Source organism: Ornithorhynchus anatinus, chromosome 3, assembly GCF_004115215.2.
Source record: "Ornithorhynchus anatinus isolate Pmale09 chromosome 3, mOrnAna1.pri.v4, whole genome shotgun sequence".
NCBI lineage: Eukaryota > Metazoa > Chordata > Mammalia > Monotremata > Ornithorhynchidae > Ornithorhynchus > Ornithorhynchus anatinus.
Window position 1 is genome coordinate 57,978,812 of NC_041730.1, and position 17,659 is coordinate 57,996,470.

General features: G+C 40.1%; 1 long non-coding RNA gene across 1 annotated transcript in view; it reads left to right on the plus strand.

The window, feature by feature from the left end:
• LOC114810263 overlaps nt 1-17,659 on the plus strand; it is a 113,137-nt gene that overhangs the window by 85,511 nt on the left and 9,967 nt on the right. The window lies entirely within an intron of this gene.

A 17,659-nucleotide genomic window follows, 5' to 3' on the forward strand; every position in this document is an offset into this window, starting at 1 on the left:
ATACAGCTCTAAGCAACAGGGTAGATTCAAGATAATGAAGTCAGGGCATAGTCCTTGTCCCACATGAGGCTTACAGAAAACAGGTATTTGATTCCCATTCTACATGTGAGGAAACTGAGGAACAGTAAAGTTAAGTGACTTGCCCAAGTTAATACAACAGACCAGTGGGGCTTAGTAGAAAGAATACAGGCTTGGGAGTCAAAGGACTCTCCTATTTATCTGCTCTGTGACCTTGGGCAAGAAGTCACTTAACTTCTCTGTGCTTCAGGTACTTCATTTATAAAATGGGGATTAAGACAGTGAGCCACAAATGGGAGAGGGACTGAATCCAATCAGATTAACTTGTATGTACCCCAGGACTAAGTGCAGTGCCTGGCACATAGTAAATTCTTAACAAAAAACATAAAAAACAATTTTAAAAAGTGGCAGAGACAGGTTTAGAACCTATGTCCCCTGACTTCCAGGACCATGTAAAACCAAAAAGGGAACTGTGGGCTGCCCACCAGGATCTTACACTCTAATGGGAGAGACAGACACACAAAAAAAGTAGCAATTTACAGGTAGGTCATTTTAAAAAAATAATATTCATTTAAAAAAATGCATTTACTGATGTTGAGAATGGATAAAACTAGCTGAATAAGATGTATTAGAAATGGCTACTCATTTTTCTTTATTCAGGATGCAGGAAATTAATTAAGCTTGTTGGCTTTCAGGAGAGTTTTGAATAGAGGGCAGTGGTCTGTTGGGCTTCAGGGCTGTGGTTATTAGGCAAGAGAAAAGGGTGAGCAAGGTCAAGGGGGTTTTAAGGCAAGAGGAAGGTGCTCTTAGAAACTTAGCCTGCAAGGAAAAAAGTGAGTGAATTGGGGTGAAGTGAATGGGTAGTTAAGGTGTGATGTGTTGGGAGGAGCTTTAGCTGAATATGGAGGACACAGTGAGTCTAGGGAGGTTTTGAGGACTGGGAGAGGTTTGTGGCGTGATGCTTCAATCAATGGCATTTATTGGGCACTTATTGTGTGTCAAACACTTTACTAAGTGCTTTAAGAAGATTATTCTTGTAGCAGCATTTAGTATAGATTGGGATAGGATGCCGGAGGGCAGAGCAGGACAGCAAGGAGTCTGGTAGACTAGGCTTGCCAACAATGTGATCAGAGCCTAAACTACAGTGGTAACTGTTTGGGAGGAGAGGATGGGGCAGGGGAATCTAGGAGATCATCTATAGGAAGAATTGGGAGGATCTGGTATAGATTGAATGTGAAGGTTTAAGGTCAGAAAGGACTAAAGGATAACACTGAGGTTTTTTCTTTTTTTTTATGGTATTTGTTAAGCACTTACTATGTGCCAGGCACCACACTAAGAAATAGGATAAATACAAGCTAATCAGGTTAGACACAGCATTTGTTCTACATAAAGCTCACTGTTCTAATCCCCATTTTACCCATGAGGAAACTGAAACACAGAGAAGTTAAGTGATTTGCCCAAGGTGTCCCAGCAGACAAGTGGCAGAGCTGGGATTAAAACCCAAGTTCTCTGACTCCCAACCCTGTGCTCTATTCTCTAGGCAGTTGTGCTTCCCTGAGGTTGTGGAATTTTGGGAAAAGGGAGATGTGTTTTTCCACAGAGGCAGGAAAGCTAGAAGGAGGACTGGAATGATAAGGAAAACCAGTAATTCTATTTCAGATACATTGAGTTTGACATGGCACTAGGACAGCCAAGTAGTGATGACCTGGAGGCAAGAAGAGATATGGCCTTGCAGGATAGATGAGGTACCAGAGCTAGAGAAATACATTTGGGAGTTGTCTACATATACATAGAGATGGTAGCTGAACCCCATGGACAAGTGAGGTCCTCAAGAGAGTGTGTATAGAGTTTGAAAAGGAGGAGATCTAGACCGTCTCGCAGAATGTCCACCGCAGAAGAGAAGTTAGTGAACAATAGTGATGACTGGTCAGAGCCAAGAGAGGAGAACCAAGTTGATACCTTATCAGGAAAACAGAGGCCTGATTGTGTTTTAAGGTGGAAGGAGAGTGTCAAGGGGCATTACTAAGTCCAGGACAATTCTTATGTTTTTCTAAATTAGTTCAGGATAACTTGAAATAGGAGACTGCCTAATTTTGCAAGTGTGGGATGCTCAAGTCTGGTACCCCTATTATCAATATGATTTGTTTTTTTTCTGAACCTGGGATCAAGAGAGAGTCAAGAGACCTATGAGATCCCCAGGAACCAGGCTTTGACCTCACTGTCAACAGAAAAAAGAAATGACAATCTTCCTCATTCAAAAATGAGAAGCAATGTAGCTAGTTGATAGAGCATGGGCCTGGGAGTCAGAAGGAGTGGAGTTCTTATCCAGGTTCTGCCACTTGTCATCTGTGTGACCTTAGACAAGTCACTTAACTTTTCTGTGCTTCAGTTACTTCATTTTTAAAATGGGAATTAAGACTGTGACCCCCTTGTGAGGCTGGGACTGTGACCAACCTGATTAAGTGTATCTACCGAAGCACTTAGTACAGTGTCTGGTACACAGCAAGTATTCATTAAGTCGGGGAAAAAAAAAAAGATGAGCCAGTTATCAAACTGGGTGAATTAGATAAAGGCCTCTTGGAGATATAAGGATCCATTCATTCAATTAACACTTTTCACTATCTTTTTGCATTTTATTTGCAGTGAAAATTATTGTTAGAGTATAAGTATTTTGAAGGCAAGGTTTATGTCTGCTGTATAATACCCTAAATGCCAGGAAAGTTCAAGAACTTCTGATTATTTTAAAATTAAGCATATTACTTTCTGAAAATTTGGGGGAAGAAAAAAGAATACCTTCAAAATATTTTGAATGAATCAGAGAGAAGGTGAAGAGGGAGAAAGGTATTTGTGACAGTATCATACAAACAGTGCAGGCAAAGAAACACATCTATTGAAGATGGGAAGGAAGAAAATTAAATTGGATTATTATTGTCTTTTATTATCTGGACTTAAGGTCTTGTAAGACTTTCATACTTATATCTAAACTGAATATTAGCAATCAGCATCTCCTTATATTGATCATATTGCTTTTGCTGAAAACCAGAATATGAAAGGAAAGTTTTTTTTTTTTTCATTTGATCACCAATTTCAGGCAGTAACTGTATGTACCCAAGCAGGCCAGACCTTCCTTTCCTCTAGGAATAACAAAGCTTCACTTGAAACATTGGGAAATTTTATCAGCATATATAAACAGGGGTTCTTGGAATTATAATAATAATAATGACATCTGTTAAGCACTTAGTATGTTCCTGGCACTGTACTAAGTGCTGGAGTGGATACAAGCAAATCAGGTTGGATGTGGTCCCTGTCCCATGTAGGGCTCACAGTCTCAATCCTCATTTTACAGATAAGGTAACTGGGGCACAGAAAAATGAAGTTCTTTGCTCAAGGTCACACAGCAGACAAATGGCAGAGGAAGGATTAGAACCCGTGACTTTCTGATTCTTTATCCACTATACCATGCTGCTTCTCAAATTATCCCATGTGTGGCTTCTCAGCTGGAAAGAAGGGCCCACACTTTTCCATCTAAACCAAAGTAACACATTCCCTTCCCACGTCCCAATTATTGCACAAATTTCATTGATTGAGCAGGTCCCATTTCTCCTTTCCCAAACAGAGTTGTTTTCTCTCTGTATTTACGAACTCTGTTTTCTCAAATTGCAGACACCTTCAATTTGACAGTGTCACAACAGAGAAAGCTTCAGAAACAACTGAGCAATGGGATTCCTATCGCCAAACAAAAGAATCCATATATAGCTATTCTCTTTTACAAACACTGCCTTTGAGGAGTTTTCTCTATTTTAGTATAGTATTGTTTCCTTGGCTCTTTCCCAGAGGCAATACTTAGATTCTCATGACTCAAATTATATGTAGGTGACTAGCTCTTTCTCTGTGGAGAGATGGGGAGGTGTGACCCAGCAGAAAGACAGAATGGCCAGCAGCCTGTCTTCAACTTAGGGCAAAATCAAGACAATCAAAAACAGGTCCATTAGGCGCAGGACCTTGTGGATGGTTGATAACAATTTCATCATTTCCACAAGCTCTGCATGGTTAGACAAACCCAAAATATAATTGCAAAATTCTCCTTTTGAATCTTTTTCATCTCAATGCTGAGTGCCAGATGTTCCCTACTGTAAAATTTCCTGTCATTTATTTTCTCCAGATTGTATTAACAATTCCTAAAACAATCCTCCGTGGAGATTCAACCTTTGCAGAGTAAAAGCTCAGGACTATTAGATAGGCACCCAAATGAATGTTCTGTTCTCTAGATGCCTCGATTTCCCCAGACAACCATTAGGCCTGTGGGAAAGTGTGTTACCTCATTTCCTCTTTCATGCTATTAGAGTTGTTTACTACTAAGGCATTTGTCAGGGTACCTAAGGAATGGTGTATATCCTGGGGAAATAGTGTCAGACTCTTAACTCTCCTTCAGATACACTGGTTAGGAAAAAAAAAGCTAGAACAGCATCTGGAGAGGCTTTAAACTATACCTATGGCTTGTCATGCATCTGGAATCCAATCAGGAAGAAGGAAGCAGAGTTCTGGATCAGTCTTTGATAGTGAAGCCTAAGATTAAGGTTCTGATTCATATTAGATGAAACCTCAAAGTTTTCAGGACAAGCACACTGAATACTCAGAGAAAGAGATTGTAGTATTTTAGGCAGGTTTCCCACCACAACATTTCCAGTATCATCTTCTTCATCCTAACTGCCACCATGCTGGTCCAGATTTTTTATCTTATCAAGGACTGATGACTGAATCAGCCTCCTCCCTGGCCTCTCTGCCTCCAGTCTCTCCCCTCTCCATTCCATACTCTACTCTTCCTTGATCATTTTTCTAAAATGGTGTTTTAAATGATCTTCTGCTTTCTTGTCTCATCTCTCTGCTAGATGCCACTTGCTGATGCTGTCCCCCCACCTAGAACTCCCTCCCCTTCCCATTTGACAGACCATAGCTTATAAAATTGAACTCTAACTCCTGCAGGTGGGCTTCCTTTTGTATATCTTCCAACTGCCTCCCTAGCATTCTGAGCCACCTAAACATTTAAATACACGCAATCTTTTCTAACACTTATCTATATGTCTTATGGACCATATTAATCACCAACTCATGTACATACCCCCTCTTCCTTCTCCCTCACATTTGTAATTTATTGTAGTGTCTGACTCTCCTACAAGATTGTGAGCTATTTGAGGACAGGTATCAGGTCTACTAATTCTATTATATTCTCCCAAGTCCTGAGTACAGTTCCCTGCATGTAGTAGGCACTTGGTAATTAATACTGTTTGCAGACAAGTAGAAATGTGAAATTGTTAGTCCAAGGACAGGAGCAGGACTGGTGAGATAAATTTGGATATCATCTGATAGATTCTAAACTCCCTGAGGGTAGGGGTCCTGTTCGTAGACTGTCATACTCTCCCAAGCACTTAATACAGTGCCAGCACAGAGTAGGTGCTTAGTAAATAGTATTGACTGATTGATCCACATAGTGGTGGTAACTGAAGACATAGAAGACACAGAATGAATTTCTCAAGTAAACATACCTGAGTAAGGGACCCAGAACAGAGTCTTGACATCCACTGTTAGCATGTAAAATGTGGAAGATAAACCAGCCAAAAAGACTGAGAAAGAGGGGACCTAGAGGTAATAATAATAACAGTATTTGTTAAGTGCTTACTATGTACTAAACACTATATTAAGCACTTGAGAAGATACAAAATAATCAGGGGAGACACAGCCCCTGTCCTACTTAGGACTCACAGTCTATGGAGAAGGAAGAACAGGTATTTCATCCCCATTTTACAAATGAGGAAACTGAGTCACAGAGAAGCCAAGTGACACGCCCAAAGTCATACAGCAGCCAAATGGGAGAGCCAGGATTAACAGTCTTTCAACAAATGGCCAGAAGGTTTTGATTTTGAAAGGGGGAGTGAACATAGCAATAAAATAACTATATCATAATTAGTCAATCAATCAATGGTGTTTACTGAGCACTTACTATGTGTAGAGCACTCTAATAAGCTCTTGGGAGAGTACAACACAAGGTCCGCATTAGCGGACATGTTCCCTGTCCATAACGACTTTACAGTCTATGAGCTACAGTAATAATCCCGAAGACTGAGGCTAGGGGCAACCCATATTAATTACATTTTTTCATAAACTATGTCCAGGTATCAGGAGATAAATATGAGACTAGTTAGTATATGGCATATAATAAAATAGAAGAAGCAGCATGGCCTAATGGAAAGAGCCTGGGAGTCAGAAGGACCAGGGTTCTATTCCCAGGTCTTCTACTTGTCTGCTGTGTGACCTTGGGGAGTTCACTTACCTTCGCTGTGCTGTAGTTAGCTCATCTGTTAATAATAATAATAATAATAATGTTGGTATTTGTCAAGTGCTTACTTTGTGCAAAGCACTGTTCTAAGCCCTGGGGGGATACAAGATGATTAGGTTGCCCCACGTGGGGCTCACAGTTTTAAACCCCATTTTACAGATGAGGTAACTGAGGCACAGAGAAGTGAAGTGACTTACCCAAAGTCACACAGCTGGCAAGCAGCGGAGCCAGGATTAGAACCCATGACCTCTGACTCCCAAGCCCAGGCTCTTTCCACTGAGCCACGCTGCTTCTCCAATGAGGGTTATATGAGGATTAAAATTGTGAGCCCCATGCAGGACAAGGACTTTGTCCAACCTGATAAGCTTGTCTGTACCCCCGCGATTAGTACAGTACTTGGCACAAAAAAGTGCTTCACAAATGCCATTAAAAAAACCAGGTCCACAATTCATAGGCATTCCCTATCTGTCTTCAACCAGATTTCTGCCTAACTAAAAGTAAAGCTTAGGAAAAGCCACGGGCTGGGATCATTCACCTCATGCTGTAACTGATACAACTGCAAAATTCCTGCTGCTTATAACAGTGCTCAGCACTTAGAACAGTGCTTGGCACATAGTAAGCACTAACAAATGCCATAATTATTATTATTGTTATTATGTCACTTCAGGCCCCTTGCAAAAGCCCAGGCAGCTCTGACTAGAGGTTCACAGTTGGCCTTTACTTCTTTTGAAGTAATTTTACAGCCACACAAACTTGAGTTGTTCCTCATTTTGCAGTTACATAAGAAGAGGCATCCCTGTTAGCTAATTGCTTTTTTAAGCCATCACACAGCAGGTGGACCCCTTAATGGTGTGTGTTTTTTAGCACTGTGTAGAGAAGGGGTTAAAAACTGCATACAAAGCAGTAGAGCCTGAGGGGAAATAAACTGCAGGTGTGTGGTTAACAAGGCACTAATTGGGCAACTGAGCTAGAATAAAAGGCTGCACAAAGCTGGTCAAGAGCCTTGTGTTGAAAAGGGAGCAGTTACAAGCCTTGAGCCCTTGTGAGAGAAATGAAAACAAGTTGAATGCGGGAGTTTATTTTTACTGTGATCTTTGCTAGAATCTCAAAACCAGGAAGCAACAGCTTGCTCCACACAGTGTTGCTTTCTTGCAGGGGTGTAGGGGGTGTTTTCTGAACAAAGCAGGTGAAGTAAATAGGGTCATCAATGAAATCCTCCTGGTCATTCAGTGGTCTCTACACCATCCTAGTATTTTCTGACCTCTCTGTCACATTTGACACTATAGAACAATTCCTTCTCCTAAAAATGCTGCTTAATCTTGATCTCAGTGAGAAAGGTGTTTCAACTTGGACTAGGGGAAAGGGCATGGGTCTGTGAGTCAGCATTTCTGAGTTCTAATCCTGGTTCTGCCATTTGGCTGCTGTATGACTTTGGACATTTCACTTGGCTTCTCTGCGACTCATTTTCCTCATTTGTAAAATGGGGATGTATTACCTGTTCTTCCTTCTCCATAGACTGTGAGTCCTAAGTAGGACAGGGGCTGTGTCTCCCCTGATTATTTTGTATCTTCCCAAGTGCTTAATATAGTGTTTAGTACATAGTAAGCACTTAACAAATACTGTTATTATTATTACCTCTAGGTCCCCTCTTTCTCAGTCTTTTTGGCTGGTTTATCTTCCACATTTTACATGCTAACAGTGGATGTCAAGACTCTGTTCTGGGTCCTTTACTCAGGTATGTTTACTTGAGAAATTCATTCTGTCTTCTATGTCTTCAGTTACCACCACTATGTGGATCAATCAGTCAAGACTATTTCTTCTAATGTTCTCTCCCAAGCACTTAGTACAATGTTGGTCACAAAGCAACCTTCATCTATATCTTCAAAAATATAGGAAGGATGTTTCAGGTAGTGGAATCATGCAAAAGCCATCGAAATGGTTGCCCTTAGTAGTGCAGTGGAAGATGGTAGATCGCCAAGTATTTTCTTTGTAATGTGCAACAGAATCAGCAAGTGAAAAATCTTCTTCCGAAGTCTATCAATCCATTCTCCAGCCACCCCACAAATGCTTCCAATAATTTTGTTTCTATTCTGAAAAACTTCAAGGGAAGACAAGCCACACTTCCATTAACTCAACTCCTACATTCAATTGTTCCTTTGGACCATTAGGGATTAGAATGTCCTTCCTTTCTTTGCTCCTTATGCTTTTGAACCGTCTGACACATCATGGCCTAATGGAAGGTGAATGGGCCTGAGAATCAGAGAAACTGGGTTTTAATCCAGCTTCACCACTTGTCTGCTGTGTGACTTTGGGCAAGTCACTTAACATCTCTGTGCCTCAGTTACCTTATCTCTAAAATGGGGATAAATCTTATTCCCTCCTACTTAGTCTTTGAGCGCCATGTGGGACAGGGACTATATCCAACTTGATAAACTTGTATCTATCTCAGCGTTTAGAACAGTGCTTAACACATAGAAAATGCTTAATAAATACTCAACTCATAATAGTCATTATTGCCAGGTAGTGTTTCCAACTTGACTATCTCGTATCTGTCCCAGCAGCTTCGCTTAGTGGAAAGAGCACAGGGTTGGGAGTCAGAGGATATGGGCTCTAATCCCTCCTCTGCCACTTGTGTGCTGTGTATCCTTGGGCAAGTCACTTAACTTCTCTGTGCCTCAGTTACCTCATCTGTAAAATGGGGATTAAGACTGTGAGCCCCATGTGGGACAACCTGATAGCCTTGTATCTACCCCAGCACTTAGAACAGTGCTGGGCACATAGTAAGCACTTAACAAATGCCATTATTATTATTACTATTACATAGTAAATGCTTAGCAAATATCACCATTATCTGAAGAAAATCTGAAGAAAGTTGCCATCATGCTCAGAATTCTATTTTCATTCCCAGTCATTTTTTAACTTCCTGCTTTCTTAGTAATTCTATGCAACGCCTCCTCTTTTAAATGTAAGTTATCTATGGTTCATATATCACTATTAAACATTACCATTTTCACCATCTTCACCATCAAATATTTATTCCTCTCCTTGCTCCTTCATCATCTTCAACATCATCATCATCATCATCATGGGTGGTAATTAGTGAGTGCTTATTTTATGTGAAGAACTTGGGGGCAGAGAACATGTCTACCAGCTCTGTTACATTTTACTCTTCCAAGTGCTTATTACAGTGCTATTCACACGGTAAGCACTGAATAAATTCAATTGATTGAATGTTTAAGGGTACAAGGCAATGAAATGGGCACTGCAGTCAATCCAAATATTATTATTACTGTGATAATGATTGCAGATATTAACACTAAACCATTACAGAGTCACACCCAATAAAAATCCAGTTAAATTCCTTTTATGAATAAAAGCAAAACACAAACCTAAAAACCACAGTATCATTTAGGAAATTGAGTAAACTCAGAGTTAGGAACAGGGGCCTGTATGATATCAGTGCAAGATGGGCTTTGGTAGTTAACCTGGGCTAGGATAGGAAATGGCACCCAAGGAAGCTGTGTCAAAAGTAACAAAGACAAAGTGTTCTATCTTCTACTTCTTTTAAAACCTGATAGATCCTCAAAACTGATGAAGGCAGGTTGTGAAGACTCTCTAACCTGGTTCATATGTAACAAATTAGAGTAAAAAAAAATTGCTTAAATATACCGGATTAACACTAATCAAAGAAAAAGTTTTTCTTAGAGGAAATTACCTTTGTGCTAGTTTTTGCAGAGAACAGAATCACAATGCTTAAAAGAAATGACAGTTTTCAGAGATATCTTTCCTCCACCCACTACTTTTCAGTTACAATTCGGGGGGGGGGGGGGGGGGGAAGAACTTTTAAAGTGCTGCAACATAGAATTAGCCTCAAATGTCAAGATTCATAGTTAAGGACATTTTACCCCATTTTTACAATACCTTTGCTGATACTTTATCACTTCACTGAGATCAGCGACTCCTTGAGGTTAGCTAGAGAAAAGTTCAGCTTCTGAATAAAACAGGTTGGTACAAATCATATATAAAAATAGAACTATTGGACTGGATTCATACCTTTGTTCCTTTTCTTTTTAACTTTATTCTTAATGGACAGTGCCATAAGGCAAACCTGACATCTCCATAAGGTGAACATGTGCCTATCTTGACTTCTATCACGGGCTCCACATTAATCCCTTTTTTTGATTTGCCTGTTCTCTGATCTGTCCAAATTATCTTAGCAGTTTCTAATTGAACCTCCAAAGAATATTTGATTTTAAACATTCATATTCCTGCAGATTTTCTCCAAGCCCTCATTTGACCTGTTTAGAATCTTGGACTGAGTTTGGATAGGGGTGAGGAGGGAAAATCCCTTCTAACATTCTAACCTTCTAAACTCATATATGTGTATGGATTTATGGATGAGTAAGAACGTGTGTTCAGGTACTGAAAATTTACTGGGGGCAGAGCACTACTAACCACTTGGGAGTTTACAACATTGTTGCTAGATGTGATCCCTCCCCACAAGCAGTTTGCAGTCTACAGGGAGAGACAGAAATAAAACTAGATTAGAGATAAGGGAAATGGTAGAGTATAAAAATATTTACATTAGTACTTTGGAGCTGGGATGAGTATCAAAGTACTTAAGGAGTTTACAGCCAAGTTCATAGTCAAGGTAGAGCAGGGTTTGGATAAGGGAGAAAAAAAAGTTTACTCTAGTAAGTCCTCTTGGAGGAGATGTGATTTTAGGATGATTTTGAAGGTGGGGAGAGTGGTGGATTGTGATGTGAAGGGGTAGAAGGAACATGGGCAAGGGGTCAGTAGTGGAGTTCAAAGTATAGAGAGTAGGTTGGGGTAAGAGGACTGGAGTGTGTGTGATCTAGTAGGAGACCAGTGAAGTTAGGTAGGAGGAAGAGAGCTAAGTGTCTTAAAACTAACATTGGCCTTTTTACTTGCTTTTATGTAAATAGTGTTAAGCAAAAGGCACTTAAACCAGGGATAATTGTCCAGAAGAAATAATTCAAAGTTTACTGTTACATTTCTAACATGAACATTACCAAAACTGTTTGAATACACCAAAATGAAAATAACATAAATTTACTTGCATGATTAATTAGCAATGTACCCATGTACCAATGATAAGACATCTTTAATTACATGGGGTGTTTATGTGTACATATGAGAAGCAGCATGGCATAGTGGACAGAGCATCGGACTGGGAGTCAGAAGGTCATGGGTTCTTATCCTGGTTCCGCCACTTGTCTGCTGTGTGACCTTGGGCAAGTCACTTAACTTCTCTCTGCCTCAGGTATCTCATCTGAAAATGGGGATTAAGATTGTGAACCCCACATGGGACAACCTGATTATTTTGTATCTCCCCCAGCAGTTAGAACAGTGCTAGGCACATAGTAAGTGCTGAGCAAATACTATAATTATTATTATTAAATTATTATTATTACTCTTACATAAAGAAATATTTAATTCTCAAATTATTAGCTTTCACATCGTTTGAGCAAAAGGCACCTTTGGTGAATCTACTGGAGATCAAACATTAGCTATATTAAATAGATCTGTCATTATCTAATGCTAAATTGCAGGGGTCTTTACTTACCCTACTGGAGACAAAGCACTTCAGAGGTTGAGAAGGAGATATAGGGAAGTATTTAAGCCAAAGTATATTTTGAAGCCTTGGAGAAAATACTGAAATGAATATTTGCATTAATATGCACAAGCGATATCTGACAGAGCATTAAAAAGCATGTGATAGTGATGGATAGTTGTATGCACTGGCGTGTATATAATCAATCAAAGGTATTTATTGAGCACACTGTACTGTGTGTTTATTGAGCACACTGTACTGTGTGCAGAGCACTGTACTAAGTGCTTGGGAAAGTACGGTGCAATAGGGTTGGTAGATATGATCCCTTGTATATATTATATGTTAACATATAGTGTTAACATTGAGAACTCTGTTCCAACCACTCCCTTCTCCTTCTTATCCAACAGTCCACTACTCTCCCCACCTTCAACATCATCCTAAAATCACATCTCTTCCAAGAAGACTTTCCAGAGCAAGCCCTTTTTTCCACTTATCCACCCTCTTCTCTGCCTTGACTATGAACTTGACTATAAACTCCTTAAACACTGGGTTATATGCTGAGGTATACACAGGGTAATCAGATCTGAACCAGTAACTGTCACACCACATAGTGGTCAGAGTTTTAGCGGGAGGGAAACAGGTATTTAATCCCCATTTTACCAATGACGAACCTGAGTCTCAATGAAGTTAACTGTTTTGTCCAAGATCATCCAGCAGGCAAATGGTGTTGTCAGAATTAGAACTCGGCTCTCCTGATGAAAAGTCCACTTCTCTTTCCACTAAACCACACTTCTTCAAATAGCATGTTCCTCCAACTCAATTTCCCATCATAGTTGATAACATAGTTGATAACGTTCTTGAGCCCATTACTTTGACTTATCCTTAGTTCTGTCCTTTTTTTCATCACCCATCTCATTCAATGGGTGGTTCTCCCACAACATTTCCAGAATCTTTCAATTTTCCTCATCCGAATAACTACTACATTGATCCAAGAACTCATAATAATATCCCAACTTGACTATCACATCAGCCTCTTTGCTCATCTCCCTGCTTCCAGTCTTTGTCATCTCAAGTCCATACTTCACTCAGCTGCCCAGATCATCTTTTTGACACATCGTTCTAGACAACTCCCCATTTCCCCCAAACCTCCAATGGTTGTCCATCCCTGGTTGCACCAAGGAAAACACTTGACCCTTGGCTTTAAGCCACTCAATTCATTATATTCATCTTATTTATCCACTCCTCTTTAACTACATCCAAACTTATACAATTTGTTCATTTCTGTCCAGTGTCTTTCATCCTCATCTCTCCTCCATGTATCTCTTGATAATACCCTCCTTCCTTCAGAATTAATTTAGTCTTAGTGGTCTCTGTTTTATCCATGATTGTCTCCCTGATAGACACCATCTCTGAGACAGGCCCATTCACTCCTAATATTGTCATGTATAGCAGGAGTTTCTTGCTCCCATTAGAGTTGCTGTGATATTGTCATAGACATCCACAAGTTGAGGTGATAAGGAAACCCAAACCAAAATGGAAAATTTCCCTCCTGGAGTCGCATTAGTTGGTTAGAGTGTGTTAGTGATTTATGCCGTGACCCCATTGTGAGTTCCCAAATCCCTCATCTATCCATTCATCTTCCACCTCATTTCCCTCCCCAAACCCTACAGTTTTTCTTCCTTTTGGCAGCTTAGCCAACCTGTTCACAGTAGTCTATCATTTGCCTTAGGCATCAGCAAATTTTAAGAGCTCTGCTTCTCTGGTCTCCACATCCCCACTTAGAATTCTCTATAAACATCCACTCAGCAGTGTGAGAACCATTTACAACCCATTGTTCTGCTACTCAGGACACATTTGTTTAACCCAAAGTTTGGTAGCAATATTTTTGCTTATTCTTTTATCCCCAACCCTCATCAATAGACTCCTGAGTTAATTTTGAGGGCTTAGACGGTAAATGAAAATGCTCTGAATCCAACATGTTTCTTGGTTGCCCAAGATGTTATACTTGTGGTATTTAAGTGCTTATTACGTACCAAGTACCAAGTACTAAGTGCTGGGTGTCGATACAAGATAATCAAGTCTGACACAGTGCCTGTCCCACATAGTGCTCACATTCCTGTTTTACGGATAAGAAAATAACAATAATAATAACAATAATAGTAATTGTGGTATTTATTAAGCACTTACTATGTGCCAAGCACCATATTAAGTCCTGGGGTGGATACAAGCAAATTGGGTTGGACAAAGTCCCAGCCAAACGTGGGCTCACGGACTCAATTCTCATTTTTCTGATGAGGTAACTGAGGCCCAGAGAAGTTAAGTGACTAGCCCAAGGTCACACAGCAGACAAGTGAGGGAACCAGGATTAGAACATGTGGCCTTCTGACACTCAGGCCCATGCTCTATCCACTTCTTAATTGGTCTATTATGAAAAGGAGGAAGATAGATGAAAATTTTTAAGTATGGTACAGTGAATGCCACCACAATAAGATTTGCAATTCTGTATTTCTCAGGGAATAACACGGGGGCTTTGGGAGGAAAACATGCCCATGGGTGAGGATGAATTTAATGGGAATGGAGGGGTCAATATACGGAGACTCAAAGAAGTTAAGTGACTTGCTCAAGTTCACACAGTAGACAAATGGCAGAGATGCGATGAGAGTTCAGGTCCTGTGATTCCCAGCCTGTGCTCTTTACACTAGGCCAAGCTAGCTCTCATATTTTCCTTTATTGAAGAAAGCAACTAGAAAGAAGAGGAAAAGATGAAGAGCAAAGGATATTGGGAACCATCAACTTGGTTGTAGACCATTATGATTCTTTTGCTTATATAGGCTGCAGAGCTGTGATGGAAAATAAGTAGGGTGATATTGGAGAAGATGTGCTGCATGAGAGGTTTTGCAATGTGTCAGTCAGGGAGAAGGAAGAGGAGGACAATGTAACACTGCAGTAGTACAGTGGAAAAGCTCCAAATCCAGAAATGTCAAGCCTTTTAAATACAGGTCACTCCATATCAATTCATACTGCACTTCCCCAAAATAAAGAGAACTCTAAAACAGCACTCAATGTAATTTATTCTTTCAGAGTTTGTTGCAGAGAGAGCTTTTTTAAACCTTTAAGCTCTGAGCAGTTTGCTTTTTTCCCCCCTACTATATATCACACTTACTTAACCCGTGGCTTCTATATTTAGTTTTCTCCTCCTTATGATACCCCTGAAGATCATGGAAATAACATTCTCTGGGCAAGATTAGAACATGAAGTTACAAGGAACTATTTCCTGTTCATCTGTCTCTTGAGTTTTTCTTTTCTGTCTGGATTTTGTGTTGACTTCATGATTCATAAGTGCCTGACAAGATTTTAGAGAAGAACTTCTTAGGTGTTTAAGCTTTCAAGATCTAGAGAGAGTTCACTGATCCTTCATACACACACACACACACACACACACACACACACACACACATATGTTTTACCACTTCAACGTAAACTGTAAGATGGGAGAGTTTCCTGTTCAAAAGGAAATTTCAGGTGCTTTTTCAGTGGTGAGTTTCTGACACTTAAAGACACCTCTCATTTGGTGGTGATGTGCCTTGTTTAGAAGTATGGATAACTGCAAAGAAACTGTTACATGCTCAGAAAAGAATGACAGAAATAATTTTAAAAGAATGGAAAATAAATCAATCAGAAGAGGTTGTGGAATTGGGGATGTTAAGTTTAAAGAAGAGAAGGGTACTGGTGTCTTGTCAATGGGGAAGATGCTGTGTCAATATTCTACATGTCCACAGAGAGAATGAATTTAAATTAATGGAAAGCAGCATGACCTAGTGGAAAAAGCATGGATCAGAGTCAGGTGACCTGGGTTCAAATCCTGACTCCACTACTTGCCTACTATGTGAACTTGGGCAACTCACTTAACTTCTCAGTATCTCAGTTCCCTCATTTGCAAAATGTAGGTTAAATACTGCTCTTCCTGCTCCTTATTTGTGAGCCCTTTGTTGAGAAGGAACTGGGTCTGAACTGATTGTATTTTGCCTACCCCACTTACAGCAATAGGCACAAAATAAGCACTTAATGTATAGTATGATGATGATTTTGAAACTCTGATTAAATCAGAGATTATTATTAAATCAGATAACTAGGATATTTTTTTTTCTACCAGAATGATAAAACATGGAACAATCTACCAAAAGTGGTAATAGAGTTTTGAAAACTAAAAATGCCTAGAAAAAGATTAAAATAGCCATTTTTCCTGAATAGGCTTAGTCAGTCATCTGCCTGGAGGGGTATAAAATGGATTCCTTATCATTTCTTCAAGCCAGTCAATGGTATTTTTGAATGTTTACTGTGAGCAGACTATTGTACTAAGTGCTTGGGAGAGAACAATACAACAGATTTTAAGCCCCTCCCTCTAAACTGTAACCTCCTGTGGGCAGGGATCATGTCTAGCAACATTCCTAAGTGCTTAGAGCAGTTCTTTGTGCACAGTAAATTTTCAATAAATATCATTGATTGATTGATTGATAAAATTGGTAGAACTGATCCCTGCCCTCCAAGAACTTGAAATCTAGAAGGAGAGGCAGACAGTGAAATATATGACTAGGTCTTATTTAGAAAATCAGCCCAATTTTCACAATGACAGCTTCACTCCACACTGTCATATTAGATGCTTTTGGAGGGATACAAAATATTTCAGACTACTAGGGAATCATTTGATGCGTTAGAGAAGATGGCATACCAGTGAACTCTATTCCAAACCTCCTTGACCTCTCTGCTGACTTTGGTACTATAGATCATTCATTTCTCTTTGAAATACTTTCAGATCTTGCTTTCACCAACCAAGGTTCTCCTCCATCATTGCTGACCACTCCTCAACTTTGTTCACTGCTACTATTCTGGGTGCATTACTCTTCTCATTCCACACTCACTTTCTGAGGGAGCACATCTACTCAAATGGCTTAAACTCCCACCTCAATGAGGATGCTTCCTAAATGTACCTCTCCATCCCCAACCTCTCACCTAATTTGCAAAAGCACATTTCTTCCTGCCTCCAGTACATAGCCAAGTGGATGTCCCACCAATGCCTCAAATTCAACATGCCATAATCTAAACTTCATATCCACCTCCATTACATTCCTCCTCCTAATGTCCTATCTTTTTCACTAACACCACCACCCTCCTTGCCCCCAGAAGTCTGTAACCTGGGTGGTATTGTTGACTCCTCACTATCTGTCAGCTTTCACATTCAATCAGCTGCTAAATCTGAGTTATTCTTTATATATTCTCTGCTATACCTCTTGGATCTCGCCTACTTCCTTCCCACTCAAACAGCTACCAAGCTCTGGTCACATTGTTACATTTTTAGAACAACACCCTCATTAGTCTCTGCCAATGGCTTTTCCCCCCTTTCAGTCCATATTTGATGCCCCTGCATGCTTGATCCTCTCACAACATCGCTCACTACACATTTCTCCACTTCACACAAACCTTCAATCATTTCTCATATCCCCCTGAATCCAACCGAAATTCCTTACCATTGCTTCCAAAGCACCCCTCCAGTTCCCTCCATCTTACATATCAACTCTCTTCTCCAGCTAGTCCCCAGTTCCCACTATTTGTTGCTCCTAACTGTATCCAACTATACCTCAATCCTGATTCTCCCTCCTCAAATCCTATTTCATACTTTTCCCCCAACCTTGAACTCCCTACTCCAACAAATCCACCAGACCACAACTTTCCCC